This window comes from Sphaeramia orbicularis, chromosome 6, assembly GCF_902148855.1.
Source record: "Sphaeramia orbicularis chromosome 6, fSphaOr1.1, whole genome shotgun sequence".
In the NCBI taxonomy this organism is placed as follows: domain Eukaryota; kingdom Metazoa; phylum Chordata; class Actinopteri; order Kurtiformes; family Apogonidae; genus Sphaeramia; species Sphaeramia orbicularis.
Genome location: NC_043962.1, coordinates 9,848,625 through 9,865,225, shown reverse-complemented (window position 1 = coordinate 9,865,225; position 16,601 = coordinate 9,848,625). Strand labels below are relative to the sequence as shown.

At 35.0% G+C, this 16,601-nt stretch overlaps 1 pseudogene; it reads right to left on the bottom strand.

Moving 5' to 3' along the window:
- Positions 1–2,011: 2,011 nt before the first annotated feature.
- Positions 2,012–16,601, bottom strand: part of LOC115421002 (spondin-1-like) — a 29,557-nt pseudogene continuing 14,967 nt past the window's right edge.

Sequence of the window (16,601 nt, the reverse complement as noted above, 5' to 3'; positions counted from 1 at the left end):
ACATGCACATCACTCACCACATTTAAAAGAATATTTTAAACTAAGGTATTCAACAAATATAAAATATTAGGACAAATCCAAATCCTAAAGGATCCAACCAAATCTATGAGAAAAATGGCAACTGAGCTTGAGGTAGACAACAAGAGCGTTAGAAATGCAGTAAAATATGATTTGAAGTTAAAATCTTACACAAGAACACCAATTCTTGTTTGATTTTGGATTTGAGAGCTTTAATAAAAGCTTTGGTACGTTTTTTGTTGCTTCCTCCACTTCCAGACTTTCTCGTAATAGTTTTGCTCATAGTCATTCTCTTCTTTCCATTATAAACAGTCTTTATGGACACTCCAACTATTTTTGAAATCTCCTTTGGTGTGACGAGTGCATTCAGCAAATCACACACTCTTTGACGTTTGCTTTCTGATTACTCATATGGGCAAAAGTTTCTGAAAGGTATGGATAATAGTGTTAGGTATGGATTATGACATCAATATATGTTTGGTTTCAAAACAATTGATATAGTGCCTGCTGAGGAAAAAACAACTAAATGTTCATTGGAAATTTTGCTTCCCCACCCTGTAGAATATTATGTTATTATTTTAATGATCCAGCCCACTTCAGGTCATATTAGGCTGTATGTGGCCCCCTGAACTGACATGAGTTTGACACCCCTGCTTTAGCGGCTCACATGTTCGACTCGTACATCTTCAGTTTTCTGTAGTAAATTAAAGTGTTAAAATAGTTCGCACCCCCTCGGCCAAAATGAGTAAAAATACAACAAAAAAGTCGTTTTTTAACATAGAAATACAGGGTGAGTCAGAAAAAACGCTCTTTTCATTTAAAGAATTGTACCACTGAAATGGAAATGCTTATTTTTCTGTTGATTATACAGTCATATTGATGTGGTTATTGAGCATGTCTGGCGATTGAATCATTGATTTATGGCATAGCATACAGAGGGAATGTCCATTGTTTATTGTGCACCGAAATATCTGCCAACACAGTTTATGCCACCGTGAATGAAATTGAAATTGTCAACTATTACAGCCTGTTTACTCGCCATCAAAATGTTTTGTCTCAACGAAGTCGTCCGGCACGACCTTCAACCTGGCTACCATTCAGATTGATGCAATCTGTGCTCGTTGTCGCATCTCTAACAAGCTCTTCTCGCCATTCGTGTTCGTCGTAGGGGCTTGGATTTCAGCCGTGATGCAATTTCGGAGTTCCTGAAGAGTTTGTGGAACAGTCTGATACACACGGTTTTTAAGATACCCCCACAAGAAAAAATCAAGGGGGGTCAAGTTTCGCAGAATTTTGTCACCATGAAAGCTCTCTGCACATCCGTAAACTGTGGTCTCTCCATGATGAAAACTCCCTGGGCACTGTCATGTAGGCCTATGTCCTGAGTGTGAAAGGCAAAGCCCCGACTCCTGTAATTGTTGTCAATTTCAAGTTTGTTCACTGTGGCATACATTGTGTTGGCAGGTATTCAGTGCCCAATAAACAATGGACCTCTCTCTCTTATGCAATGCAATAATCTATGACTACATCACCAGACATGCTCAATAACCACATCAATATGACTGTATGGTCAAAAAGAAAATCAGTGTTTCCGTTTTAGCAGGACAATTTCTTTAAATGGAAGAGCGTTTTTTCTGACTCACCCTGTATTGTGTTTAGTTTGATCCTATTTTTGTGAAAGTGTTCGTTTTTTGCCGGACACAGACTCCACACACTAATACGTCCATTGTGTTCTAAAGGAAAAGTCAGCCCTGTTACTGGAACTAAACATCTACAATGGCTTCACTAAAAAAAACACACCATATTCTACTGGTCCTCTTCCAAACGTCTGAACCTGCCCTCTACCTTCACCTTCAAGTACTGTCATCTTTATCCAACTGACCCCCGCTACTTCTCAGATCTCGTGTGATTCAACTCCTGACCCCCACCCAACGCCCCCCCCCGCCACCTCTCGTCCTCTGGTAGCTCAGTAGTGCCCCCCCCCCCCCTCCCCCTAGCAGGGATGAACGTACAGGCGCGGATCTCCTTGCGGTCCTTGCAGCTGGCCGTCGGACTGCCTTTGGGGTCTTTTCTTCACCAGCATGAAGCGCTCCTGGATCCCCCCCCACAGGGTTGGAACAGTCCGTCCAGCTGGTCCACGGCTGCATCCTGGCACCCTGGTGGGTCAAGACCACAGACAGGAGAACCAGTAGAACCAGTAGAACCAACCTGGTACTTCTAACATTAACGATAAAGAAATATATGTCGAGTATTTTTACCTCCTGTGACAAAAACAGGAGTTTGACCACACATGCAGTCGAGCAAAAAAGTTCTAGGACGTCCTTCAAATGTTCTAAGTGTGTTTGTCCACAGAACTGTAGGACGGTGTCATCTGTCCATGACCACAGAGCCAATCAGAGCCCTCGTTAGATCATGTGTAGACTAATTTAATGTAATTTAATCTAATGTAACATGATCTAATATAATGTAATATAATGAATTTAATCTAATCTAATGTAATATAATGAAACTAATCTAATATAATCTAATGTAATCTAATGAAACTAATCTAATCTAATGTAATCTAATCTAATGTAATATAATGAAGCTAATCTAATGTCATATACTGAAACTAATCTATATAATGTAATATAATGTAATATAATGAAACTAATCTAATGTAATATAATATAATCTAATATAATGTATTATAATGAAACTACTCTAATCTAATGTAATCTAATATGATGTAATATAATGAAACTAATCTAATGTAATATAATATAATCGAATATAATGTATTATAATGAAACTAATCTAATCTAATGTAATCTAATATAATGTTATGTAATGAAACTAATCTAATTTGATGGAATCAAAAATGATGTAATGTAATGAGACTAATCTAATCTATGTAATGTTATCTGATCTAATGTATATAATGAATCTAATCTAAATCTAATGTAATCTAATATAATGTAATAATGATGAAACAATGTAATGTAATGTAGTCTAATCTAATGCATATAATGAAACTAATCTAATCTAATGTAATCTAATATAATGTATGTAATGAAACTAATCTAATGTAATATAATGAAACTATCTAATATAATCTATGTAATCGAATCTAATGTAATATAATGAAACTATCTAATCTAATGTAAGCTAAATCTAATGTAATATAATGAAACTAATCTATATAATCTAATGTAATCTAATCTAATGTAATATAATGAAATTAATCTAATCTAATGTAATATAATGAAACTAATCTAATCTAATATACTGAAACTAAGATAATATAATCTAATGTATCTAATATATGGAATATAATGAAACTAATCTAATCTAATATAATGTAATCTAATATAATGTATTATAATGAAACAAATCTGATCTAATGTAATCTAATATGATGTATATAATGAAACTAATCTAATATAATGTAATCTACTATAATGCAATGTAATGAAACTAATCTAATCTGATGAAATCTAAAATAATGTAACATAATGAAACTAATCTAATCGAATCTAATGTAACGTGATCTAATGCAATGTAATCTAATACAATGTAATGTAATGAACTATTCTATCTAATCTGATCTAATGTAAGATAATTAATGTAATATGAATCTATCTAATGTAATCTAATCTAATGTAATATAATGAAACTAATCTAATATAATCTAATGTAATCTAATATAATGTAATATAATGAATCTTAATTTAATCCAACCTAATGTAACCTAATATAATGTAGTATAATGAAACTAATCTAATATATGTAATCTAATATAATGTATGTAATGAAACTAATCTGATGAAATCTAAAATAATGTAATATAATGAAACTAATCTAATTGATCTAATGTATGTGATCTAATGTAATGTAATCTAATACAATGTAATGTAAGAAACTATTCTAATCTAATCTGATCTAATGTAATGTAATTTAATGTAATGAACATAATGTAATGTAATGTAATGTAATGTAATGAAACCAATCTAATATATCTAATGTTACGTAATATAATGTAACGTATGAAACTAATCTAATCTGATCTAATTGTAATCTGATCTAATATATATAATATAATATAATGTAATAATCTAATCCAATGTAATGTAATGTAATCTGATCTAATGTAATCTAATCTGATGTAATGTAATCTAACATATGTAATGTAATGAACTAATGTCATGTAATCTAATCCAATGTAATGTAATCTAATGTAATCTAAAATTCCAGAGTAATCCTGTCAGTCTGTTCCATAAATCCCACTAACCTGGCTGTTCCTCCACTGCTGCGTCTCTGCCCTGGTTACCCCTTCTCCTCCTCTTTCCTCCTCCTCCTCCTCCTCTCTCCTCCTTTGTTTTCGTCCGACACTTCCTGATCTTGCATTTCTTCCTCTGGATCGTCTCGGGACACGGGCTGCCGCCGAGCTGTGGTTCCAGTTTGATCATGCGGGTCCGGATGGTGTGACCTTTACCCACAGGGACTTGTTACACTCGGAGACCACTCGGACCACTCGGACACCATGCAGGTCGACCGCTGGATGGACAGACCAGGAAGAGAGGAAATGACAGAAATGATGGACACATGACATTTAGATAGACAAGTGATTCATATGTGTCAGATATCCAATAGAATAGAAAAGAATAGAAAAGAACGGAACAGAACAGAACAGAACAGAATAGAATAGAATAGAATAGAATAGAATAGAATAGAATAGAACAGAACGGAATAGAATAGAATAGATAGATAGAATAGAATAGAACTAGAACAGAATAGAATAGAATAGAATAGAATAGAATAGAATAGAATAGAATAGAATAGAGAATAGAATAGAACAGAACGGAACGGAATAGAATAGAATAGAATAGAATAGAATAGAATAGAATAGAATAGAATACAATAGAATGGAATGGAATAGAATAGAATAGAATAGAATAGAATAGAATAGAATAGAATAGAATAGAATAGAACAGTCTTTATTGTCATTGTGTATGGAGTGCTAAATGTGTACCATAAGAAAATAGAATATAAAAGTTTACAAAAAGTAAAATAAGAACAGAACTCAATTAGAATAAATAAATAAATAAATAAATAGTGCATATTATAACATTATAACATAATTAGCTATTTATCATTATTATTTTTTATTACTGCTACTTTCTCATTACTACTTTGCTACTTGTTGTTTCTACTAGTACTTTCTAATGTGCAATTGCCTGTTTTTTTCACTACTGTTTTTTTTATAGTTAATGTTTCGCTATTATCTTGTGGTATTTCTTATATGTGTGCATTCATTGTTGTGCTGCTGTTGGAACCTCAATTTCCTGAGGGCTCTGTCCAAAAGATAAGTTTTAACTAATGTAATCTAATCTAATCTAGACTTCCACATAGATCGAAGGTCACTACCACACCTCTCAGTAGTGTTTACACTTTAAAAACAAAGCATCATAATCTAATTGCAACATAATGTTCAATTAATTTGACTGTTCGTAATATAATAAAAGTCATCACATCCTGAAACTATTATTCATATGTACTGTTTAAATCCCAGGTACAGTGTGGTTTGGGGGTATACTTTGGCCTGTTACAACAGTATTAATAAACAACAGCAGATTTGTCTGTTTTTAATAGAGCAGCAGAACGGTCTGTTTGTGGTGTAACTCCATTAAAAACTGTGTGTGTGGACGACCGTGTATATTAACTTCCATTTCTGTCACCGTTTACTCCAGGGTGTGAACTACAGAGGAGGCTCAGTTCCTCCTAATAAGACACCGGCTCCTCTGGAAACATCATTTGTAAAACTTTGGGGGGTATGTAGGGATCAGCCGGACTCATTAAGTCACTTCCAGTGAAGAGACTTACATGTACAGGTGTCACACCTGCAGCCAGACGTTAGTCTGGTTTTGTCTGTCTTTTATGTTTTGTTTGTCTCTTCCTGTTTTATTTTGTTAAGTTTCCCTCATGTGTCTTGTCTGTCGTCTTTACTTTCCTGTTCCCTGATCATCCTCACCTCTGACCTGATTACCTGTCTCCGCCCCTGATTTGTTTCCACCTGTGTCTAGTTGTCTTCCCTCCCTTTTGTGTATTTAACCCTGTCTCTTCCTTTTGTCAGTCACCAGTTTGTAACTCCAGTAGTTCAGACCAGCGTTCTTGACCTCGTTTGTTCGTTTGCCTGCCTGTTTTTTTGACCTGTTTTGGATTCCTCGGTTTCTCGTCTTCTGCCTGATCCCTGTCGGTTTTGTCTGCCTCATCTGATCTGGTTTTGACCTTCTCGCTCTGACTACCGGTACGTGAGTTTGCCTTGTCCTTAGTCCTGTTGCTCAAATCGTTAGCCTGCCTGTGTATGACCTGTTTCCCGTCCCTGACCTCCCTTTGCTTTTCCCAGTCGGGGAAAATACTCCTAACACCGCTCGGGGAGACGGGCTGCTGCCCTCGATCCGGAGGACGAATCAGAGGGGGAAATCTCCAAACCATTATCCTCAAGATTCTGTCACTCATAATATTTTTTCACCTGTGTGTGAACAATAAATCTTTTGGAACTAATTTTTGTTGTCTGAGTTCTGCATTTGGATTCTGTGTTTGTACTAACGTTATCACAACAGGGTGGGGAAGCAAAACTTACAATGAACATTTAGTTGTTTTTTCTCAGCAGGCACTACATCAATTGTTTTGAAACCAAACATATATTGATGTCATAATCATACCTAACACTATTATCCATACCTTTTCAGAAACTCTTGCCCATATGAGTAATCAGGAAGCAACCATCAAAGGAGTGTGTGATTTGCTGAATGTACTCGTCACACCAAAGGAGATTTCAAAAATAGTTGGAGTGTCCATAAAGACTGTTTATAATGGAAAGAAGAGAATGACTATGAGCAAAACTATTATGAGAAAGTCTGGAAGATACTATTAAAGAAGAAGGGGAGAAGTTGTCACCCCAATATTTGAGGAACACTTGCGCAAGTTTCAGGAAGCGTGTGAAGGCAGTTATTGAGAAAGAAGGAGGACACATAGAATAAAAACTTTTTCTATTATGTCAATTTTCTTGTGGCAAATAAATTCTCATGACTTTCAATAAACTAATTGGTCATACACTGTCTTTCAATCCCTGTCTCAAAATATTGTACATTTTGCTTCCCCACCCTGTAGACATGATGACATCAGCTGGATTGATGCCAAAACCACTTGTTATCTGGTTTATAGTAGCTGATGGTATTTCAACTAAAAGCTCGATGTCACTACCTATAAATGTATCCAAATCGCTGATAAATTTGGAACAGTGTTGTTTTCAGAAAGCATAGACAGGTCTGAAGGGGTTGGATTAGATACGTTTATATTCATGTAAATTTTGAGGCTTAAGACGTTGCAGTTTTAAAATACTGTTTTGTTTTGTTCTCATTCCCTTCATTATCATTTATTTGCATTTCAGTTTTGAAATTGTCATTTACATGATTGAAATAAAGATATCAATCAATTAACATATAAAGAAAAAAAAAGAAAAAAGAAAAACTCTTTGTGGAAGCGCTGCAGAAACACTGTGGTGAACTCCTCCCTCTCATATAAATGGTTTATTCTAAGGGAATGAAAGCACAACACTTCTAATTTTACTGTGATTAAACACTAACTGAAATATAATTAGGAATATTACACTCCATTTCTGTAATTAGATCCTCTATAATCTCCCTACATCATCCACACTGGACTTTTAAGCCAAATGTAAGGGGGAAAAAAAAAGAACTTTTCTGATGTAAAATGGCCTCTTTTTCTGGTTTTTATTCATATTCTTAGTTGTAAGTAAATAAAAACTATAATTTCTGGTGACATTTCAGAAAACAGACATTACTGACATGAAAATAAAACAGTGATTTGCTTCAAAACAAAAAACAAAACAAAACATCTTTTCATTTCCCAGATCAAATATGGCTGATCTGACATTTACGAGGGTGGTTGATTTTCTCCTTTTAAACATTTGTAAAAACAAAATCAAATATTTTTTTTTATTTATTTTCTATCAGTAACAAAGTGATCTGCTTTTTTCTTCTGACTGTTGAAAGACCACAGAACAGGCAGTAGCAGCTTCTTTTCATCAGGTTTTCTTTTTCTTCCAGTCATTCATATCCTTGTTAATGTAGATAAAAGAAAAGCTAAATTAAACTCCTTATTGTGGTTTTGTTTTTTTGCTCATTTACCAATTTTCTCCTTTGTTTCTCCACCTCGAAGCCTCCTGCTCAAATATATGGTTATTTCCCTCTTCTTATTCCCCTTTGCCACTTGTTTTCGGTGCAGAAAAACATAATACACTATAAGATGTCTTTGCATTAATGGATGAATGAGTCATTAACCCTTTCATGCATAGTGGTCACTACAGTGGACAACTATTCAAAGCTAACTATACTTTTCTTTTTTCTTTTGTTCTGACAAGGTATAGTTTTTAGATGTTACCTGCTTGACAGTAACATCAAGCAGGTCTTTTGTCTGAACGAAACAAAAAAGAAAAGAATAATTACATTAACAGAAGGCAAAATTAATATCATTAGAGTTTTTCTCCAGCTGTTCTCTTATACATTCATGGGTTTTGTTGTTTTAGTTCCATATCAGCCAACACAGTGGACACTTATGCACCATCCCATAATACACTGACATTCATACCGTGACTGTAACTATGCCATTCTTGATAAACTTGATCTGCACTGACACATTTTAGTGTAAATCAACAAACAAAACAGTTTTTTTTTATATTTATCTATCTTTTTTTTCTTTCTTTTTTTTTTTTTTTTTTTTACATATTATCTCCATGAAGTGAATAATAACTAGTATTAGAGTTTAAATGTGGGAAAACATAAGATTAGCTGCATTAAAAATGTTTTTATTGCATAGATTTCCATATCACTTTCTGATATTAGTTTTTAAATACATGTTTCTTTGTTTCAAAAATTAAATGCATGGTGTCTGCTGAGTGGGACATTTTTGTAACTCCTTAAAAAAAAAAAAAAACTCGATTGCATCATTTTTTCATGCCTACAGAAGAATAAAAACACTCAGGAAAAATATCTGACTAAGGTTTTCATAATTCATTTAATGAAATGGTTAATATAAATGTGTCACATTATTTTGTTGTGATTTTTGTTTATACATATTTTAACCCTTAAAGACCTGAACTATTTCTACCTTTTCTGTGGTAATTTATCACCATTTATTGTACTATTATCATCTGCATTTGTATTTTTCAGTAAAAATCTGGTATTTTCCAATATTTAACCCTGTAAAGCCTGAACCATTAAAATCACTGACAGAAAATTCCAGTTCTTTTGAAACTGGAGCCTTTATTGGTCCTTCAGAACAACAAAAAAAAAAATGTTTTTTTTTTTTTCAAATATCAATTTCTATGTATGAGCTTCAATTTTGTATCATATTTGATACATCGGGTCTCAATGCTCAAACATTATTATTTTTGAACAATAAAAAACATAATATAACACAAACATGTCTAACAAATCGGTAATTCATTTACAAAATTGTCAAAGTTCTGCCTCCTTCCTCATTAATTTAATCTTGTAGTGTCACTGGAAAGGCCTCTGGTGAATGAACCTCCTCCCCCTGGTGGATTATCTGTGTATTGCATGTATCTAATTGTATACATCAAGTTTTTCAAGAACGAAAATATCACACTGATCATGTAGAGGGCTTCAAAACTCATGTATCAAATATGATACTTTTGGTGTTATCGGGTTAGCTTACGTTACCACAGTTAAGAACTAAAAGTCCAGTCCCGCAATGTTACAAACATTTTTTATTCTTCTTTCTTTATCTATTAAAGATGTAATAGGTCTTTTCTTGGCCAATGCATGACCTTTTTACCATGTTTATTAGAATATTCAGTATCATTTTATATAATCCTATGGACAAACCAGTGATAATGTAATAAGTACCATGTTCAGTGTTGTTTTCACTCTTTATTTTCCTTAACTGGTCTGTAAATATGTAGATTTATTTATTAACATTTTTCTATTTTTATTTTTTCATCACATCTTATCTTATCTTGTCTTATCTTATCTAATCTTATTTTATCTTATCTTATCTTATCTTATCTTATCTTATCTTATCTTATTTTATCTTATCTTATCTTATTTTATCTTATCTTATCTTATCTTATCTTGTCTTATCTTACATCTTATCTTATCTACTCTTATTTTATCTTATTTTATCTTATTTTATCTTATCTTGTCTTGTCTTGTCTTATCTTACATCTTGTCTTATCTTATCTTGTCTTATCTTATCTAGTCTTACATCTTATCTTATCTAGTCTTACATCTTATCTTATCTTATCTTATCTTATCTTATCTTATCTTATCTTATCTTATCTTATCTTATCTTATCTTATCTTATCTTATCTTATCTTATCTTGCCTTGCCTTGCCTTGCCTTGCCTTGCCTTGGCTTATCTTACATCTTATCTTATCTTATCTTTCTGGCTGGGGGAAAATATAAGCTTCCCAGAAATATTGGGAAAATACAGGGCAGATGACATTTTTCATCCTCATAAATAAAACATACACAATAATTATCATAAAAATAACAATGCATTTTACTTATTGCTGCCCTTCTAAACACTCACCACATGGGGCATGGCACAGTTATGTACATGAATGAGTTAAGTCATTTAATACTCTAATGTAAAGCCAGAAAAAGATTTTAAAAAATCAAAATCAAAATCAAAATTAGCAGAGTGATATTAGACCTAATGTACAATTTGGAAAAGAATGGTTTTAAGTTGGATTTAATGTAAAGATGTGAGGGCAATGTTATGAATGTCTTATGGGAGAGAATTCACAGGTAAGGGGCAAATCAATTGAGCGGGACAGTTGGAAGGAAGAGGGTGATGGGAAAGTACGGGAGGGTGCACCAATTCTGAGGATCCTGGGCAGATATGGAGGCAGAAGACAATGAAAGGACCTTGAAAATAAGGAGCAGAAAGTTGAAATCGATGCAGTATTGAACATCTATATGCATCTATGCTGCAGGGACAGGGACAGAGACAGGACTATTTCTGGACCAGGTTCAGTAGGGAATGTATGAATGTGGACTTGACCGAAAGGGAGAGAGGAAGGGTTGTGGGTTTTTTTGTTTTTTGTTTTTTTTTGTTTTTCTTCCACAATTTAATCCTATTCTTATTTATTTATATTTATTATTTATTTATTTATTGGACACATATCTTCATATCTTACACATATCCCCCAATAATTGACAGACCATATAAGCTGAATACTTGTCACATCCATTTTTGGATGTCTGATACATAATCAAACATCATAAAAAAAGGGGGTATGGTCTCACTTTGTAAGTCATAATGATGAGATGGGTCGTTCCACGTTGTGGAACGTTCTACCTGAGCACTACGAGAACAGAGGCATCCCTGCCTATCTTCAAGAAGCTCCTGAAAGACCCAGCTCTTCCGAGAGCACCTCCTGTTCTAAGCACTGTCAGACCTTCCATTTTACAATATTTTAATAAGGTTTTTCCCAGATTATCACAGATTTCCCAGGATTATCTCTGGACGCTGCTGCGGTGGGTCCTGCCTCTCTCCTGCCTTCATCATCATCACTCACTTATCCTCAACTGCTTCCATGTATCTCTCCCCCTACTCCCCCCCTTTCTCCCCCCAGTCTCTATCTCTATCGCTCTCAGTCTTTTCTCTTTCTTTACTCTCTCTCTTTAACCCCAACTGGTCAAGGCAGACGTCCATCCGTCCAGGAGTCATGGTCTGCTCCAGGTTTCTGCTGTTAAAGGGAAGTTTTTCCTCGCCACTGTCACCAGTCACAAGTGTTTGCTCCTGGAGGATTCTGTTGGGTTTCTGTAAATTGGCTTAGAGTCTGGTATGACCACCTCTATATATAAAGTGTCATGAGATAACTTTTTTTGTGATCTGGCGGCTATATAAATAAAATTTGATTGATTGAGTGATTTGATTGGTTTTCCCCTGTAAGTCGCTTTCTAAAAAAGCGTCTGCCAAATGCATAAACATATCAGGCCTGGATTCTAAAAATTTGAGAAATTAATTTCATATCTTGTGGAAGATATGAGTTTCCATTTATATAATAGCAATGCAGGATGAGATTTCTGCAGTCCATGAATGCAACGATGGACAAACAACACTTTTCCAGTGTCTAGCTATAAGACTACTATTTAAATATTTTCCATTTCATATTGTGAATTTCCCTTTTTACTCAAGAGGTACCATCTCTACCGTATGTCCCAAAAAAAAAACACACAAAAAACTGCTATTGGACTTTCTGCAATGATAACTTTAATAATAGTGAATCAATCAAAATGCAATTTCAGGGCATGAAACTATAACTTATCACCTACATTTTTGCAGAAAACCCCATTAATTTGTCTCACTGGTCATGGGGGGGATATGGGGATCTTTGTAAAGCATGTCAGAAGTCCTTTCCTTCCAAATTTTGTAAGGAGACTCGTTTCCTTTCTCTAAACTCCTCCCTTAACCCTGTCAAGGACTGTGGTTGTGTTTCCGTGTACTTGAACACAATGAATGCAGTTAGAATTTGCAGTTTGAAAATTGGATCGGGTAAGAATCAAAGCGAAATGCTTGTCGATAGATGTTAGCCTCTTAGGGAACAAATGCAAAATGGTAATTGAGAGGCCAATACATCTTTCGAAAAACAACCTCATGTGAGTACACACCACTAATATAATGTTATGCACTGAATTTGAATTCATTTCTTAGGTGCCTTGTCAGTTGTGAGCAAAATATTTTCATTCAAATTGATGCAAAAAAATGAACCCATGACACGTTTTACAAAGATCCACATTTCTCTGTGACCAATGAACCAAAATAAATGGGCTTTTCTGTAAGATGTAGGTACCAAGTTATAGTTTCATACCCTGAAATAGCACTTAGATTGTTTAATTATTTTGAAAGTTATCAATGGGGAAAGTATCATTGTAATTTTTTTTGGGACATACAATAATAATAATAATAATAATAATAATAATAATAATAATAATTAAAGCTGCAAGCAGCATTGGGCGGGACCTCGCACCGGGCGTTCCGCCTCCCCCACGATCCGCCTCCCGTGACCATGGACGCCTCAGCTCCACTCACACCTCTCCGTCCCCATACCAGTTCCCACCCTTTAGTGTCTGTCCTCCTTACATCTGTACAGAACACCAGCGACCCTCTGCTGAAACCACCATCACCTTTAAATGAGACTTTTATTTTGGAAACCCTACTGTGTGTATGTGCATTTGTTTTGTATGTGAGAGAAAGAATCAGTTTGAAAAATGAATTGAAATTGTATGAATAAGTGAGTATAAAATGATGATTTATCACATTTAAGGCTTTTATTTTGGAAAAACCCTATTGTGTGAGCATGTGTGTCTGTGAGAAAGAGTACTTTTGAATGAAGAAACATTGTACAAACAGTTGAGTGTTTGGTCATAAAGTGAAAAGAAGTTATGTAACAGACAGTATGTATTATTTTTAATAAGGGTTTTATTTAGAAAAAATGTACTGTGTGTACTTTGTAATGTGTGCAAAATGTCCAATATCCACAATATTATGCAGTAAAACATGTTTTAAAATGTGATGAAGGGAAGAAAAAAACAAAAAAAAAAAACCAAACAAACAAAAAAAAAGCCATTTCCCTGTCTGGGGTTTGAACCCAGGACTCCTGTATAACAGAACACTGCTCTAACCTCTGGTAAATTGTCAGACAGCCACCAGATGGCAGTAGTGTTCTTTAAATAGGATTTTGTCATTGTGAAAAGTGAAACTACTATGCTCTTCAAAAAATTGTGATTATTCTAGAACCGTAGGTCGTATCTGAAAAATTCTTTCAGTTTTGGATTCTGCAGACTCGTGGCAATTCAATGAGGTATACTTTTCTGTCAAAAGTCTGAAATGAATAAGCAGTAATTGCAGAAACATAGAGTAACTTTCAAAGGCAGATTGCCAACTTCCTGTTGGAGTTAGCTCATGATGTCAGTGTATGATTTGTCGGGCTCAATCAGACCAACATTTTGGCATTTGTTTCATGTTTCTGCGACATTCCTACTGGCCGAAAGGGCAGATTTTTGTGTTTTTTTAGTACATAGGTGGCGCCCAGAGTCCATTTTGGCACCCAAGGGGTTAATTTTTATATGGAATCAAAGTGTTCACCAGCCATGACATACATGGCAATTTGGTGAGTTTTGGAGCATGTTAAGGGGGTCAAATGGCAGTCTAAAGTGGGAAAAGTATGAAAATACAAATTGTTATAAATCAATAACCGTAAATCCTATCTCAAAATTTTTTGCATGTGAGCATGTGTGAGTCCCATGAACGCGTAGATATGTCACATGTGGGGAAAAACTCCAAAGTGAAAATGAGTTCCAAAATTCGCAACTTTGTGGGTCGTAAAAAAAAAAACTAAGATAGTTATGGAAAAGGTGTGAAATCGTTTGTTTGAGGAGGGTTCACTCTATCTTTTGGTGCTGTTTAGAAGTCAATATGACTAACAGTGTCATGGGAGTTAGTTTTAGAAATTTTATTTTGAAAGGAATATTGCAAACTTCCTGTTGGAGATAGGTCATCAGTGTCAGTGGATGATTTTAGAGCATTGTCCAACCAACATTTTGGCGTTGGTTGCATGTCTGTACGACTTTCCTACTGTCCACTAGGGAAGTTGCCATTTTTTTCAAATAGGTGGCGCTAGAGAGTCCATTTAGGCACCTATAGGGTTATTTTTTTCATTTTATCAAATTTTTCGCCAGGCCTGACATGTGTGCCAAATTTGGTGAGTTTTGGAGTATGTTTAGGGGGTCAAAATCCAGGTCAAAGTGGCGGAGTAAGAATAATAATAATAATATAAAAACGAATGAAAAACAATAGGGCCTTGCTTGCAGGCAAGGCCTCTCACTGTGTGAGAGGGCCTTACCTTTCGGCTCGGTCCCTAATAATAATGATAATAATAATATAAGAAAATGGATTAGATTTATATAGCGCTTTTCTCTGAATGCATACTCAAAGCGTGTACAGTGTAGGGCTGAAAGATATATCGTTATCGTATCTATATCTAGATATGAACATTCAAGATATTAATATCGAAAAAGCAACGATATAAACGATATAGATATCCCCCGTGCTGGCCCTGCATGTACAGCTCTGGAAGTCATAAGAAATTTCATTTTTACGATTGCCCTTGAATGCACCGCTAAGGCCAGCCAACCACAAACCTTATTTCATTCTTGCTGTGGATCGACAGCTGAAGCCAACCAACGACAAACCAATGATTTTGTATTTTTCTGAAAAACGCTTGGTTTTCACCGAACCCGTAGTCATATCGTATCATATCAATATCGAGATATCTGGCATGAATTCTGAGATATGAAATTTTGTCCATATCGTTCAGCCCTAGCACAGTAGATCCATTATTCATTCGCTCTCACATCCTCCCTCTGGTGGTGCTAAACTACATCTGTATCCACAGCTGTCCTGGGGCAGACTGATGGAAGCGTGGCTGTCAATCTGCGCCTACAGCCCCTCCCACCACCACCGAACATTCATACACATTCTTTAGTGGAAGCACTGGAGGCAAGGAGAGTGAAGTGTCTTGCCCAAGGACACAACAGCACATGACTGGGACAGAGCAGGATTCGAACCGCCAACCCTTCAGTTACACTGGTCTACAAGTAAAATGCTTCCAGAACAAAAATAGTTCGACTTGACCAAATTTGAGTCACTAATAAAGACAGATTAAGCCAAAAGTGGTAGTGGTTGTAGTTTCACAGATACAGTCTTGGGCCAAAATGTGAAATTCTGAGGATTAATGCGAGAATGGGTTTTATTCAAAAGGAATATTTGTCTCAGAGCAACCAGATCTACTTCAAAACACTGTCTGTACATTATAATACATTCACTTCTCAGGTTCTTTCTAGTGGAACATTTATAAATCCATTGTATACAGGGTGGGGAAGCAAAACAATGAACATTTAGTTGTTTTTTTCTCAGCAGGCACTACGTCAATTGTTTTGAAACCAAACATATATTGATGTCATAATCATACCTAACACTATTATCCATACCTTTTCAGAAACTTTTGCCCATATGAGTAATCAGGAAAGCAAACGTCAAAGAGTGTGATTTGCTGAATGCACTCGTCACACCAAAGGAGATTTCAAAATAGTTGGAGTGTCCATAAAGACTGTTTATAATGGAAAGAAGAGAATGACTATGAGCAAAACTATTACGAGAAAGTCTGGAAGATACTATTAAGAAGAATGGGAGATTGTCACCCCAATATTTGAGGAACACTTGCGCAAGTTTCAGGAAGCGTGTGAAGGCAGTTATTGAGAAAGAAGGACATATAGAATAAAACATTTTCTATTAGTACATTTTCTTGTGGCAAATTTCTCATGACTTTCAATAAACTAATTGGTCATACACTGTCTTTCAATCCCTGCCTCAAAATATTGTAAATTTGCTTCCCCACCCTGTAAATGTACATAAACCAACAGCAATGTATAATAACACACCATCATATATAATGAAAACATGAGCTAACCAGCACTTCTGTCATTTGT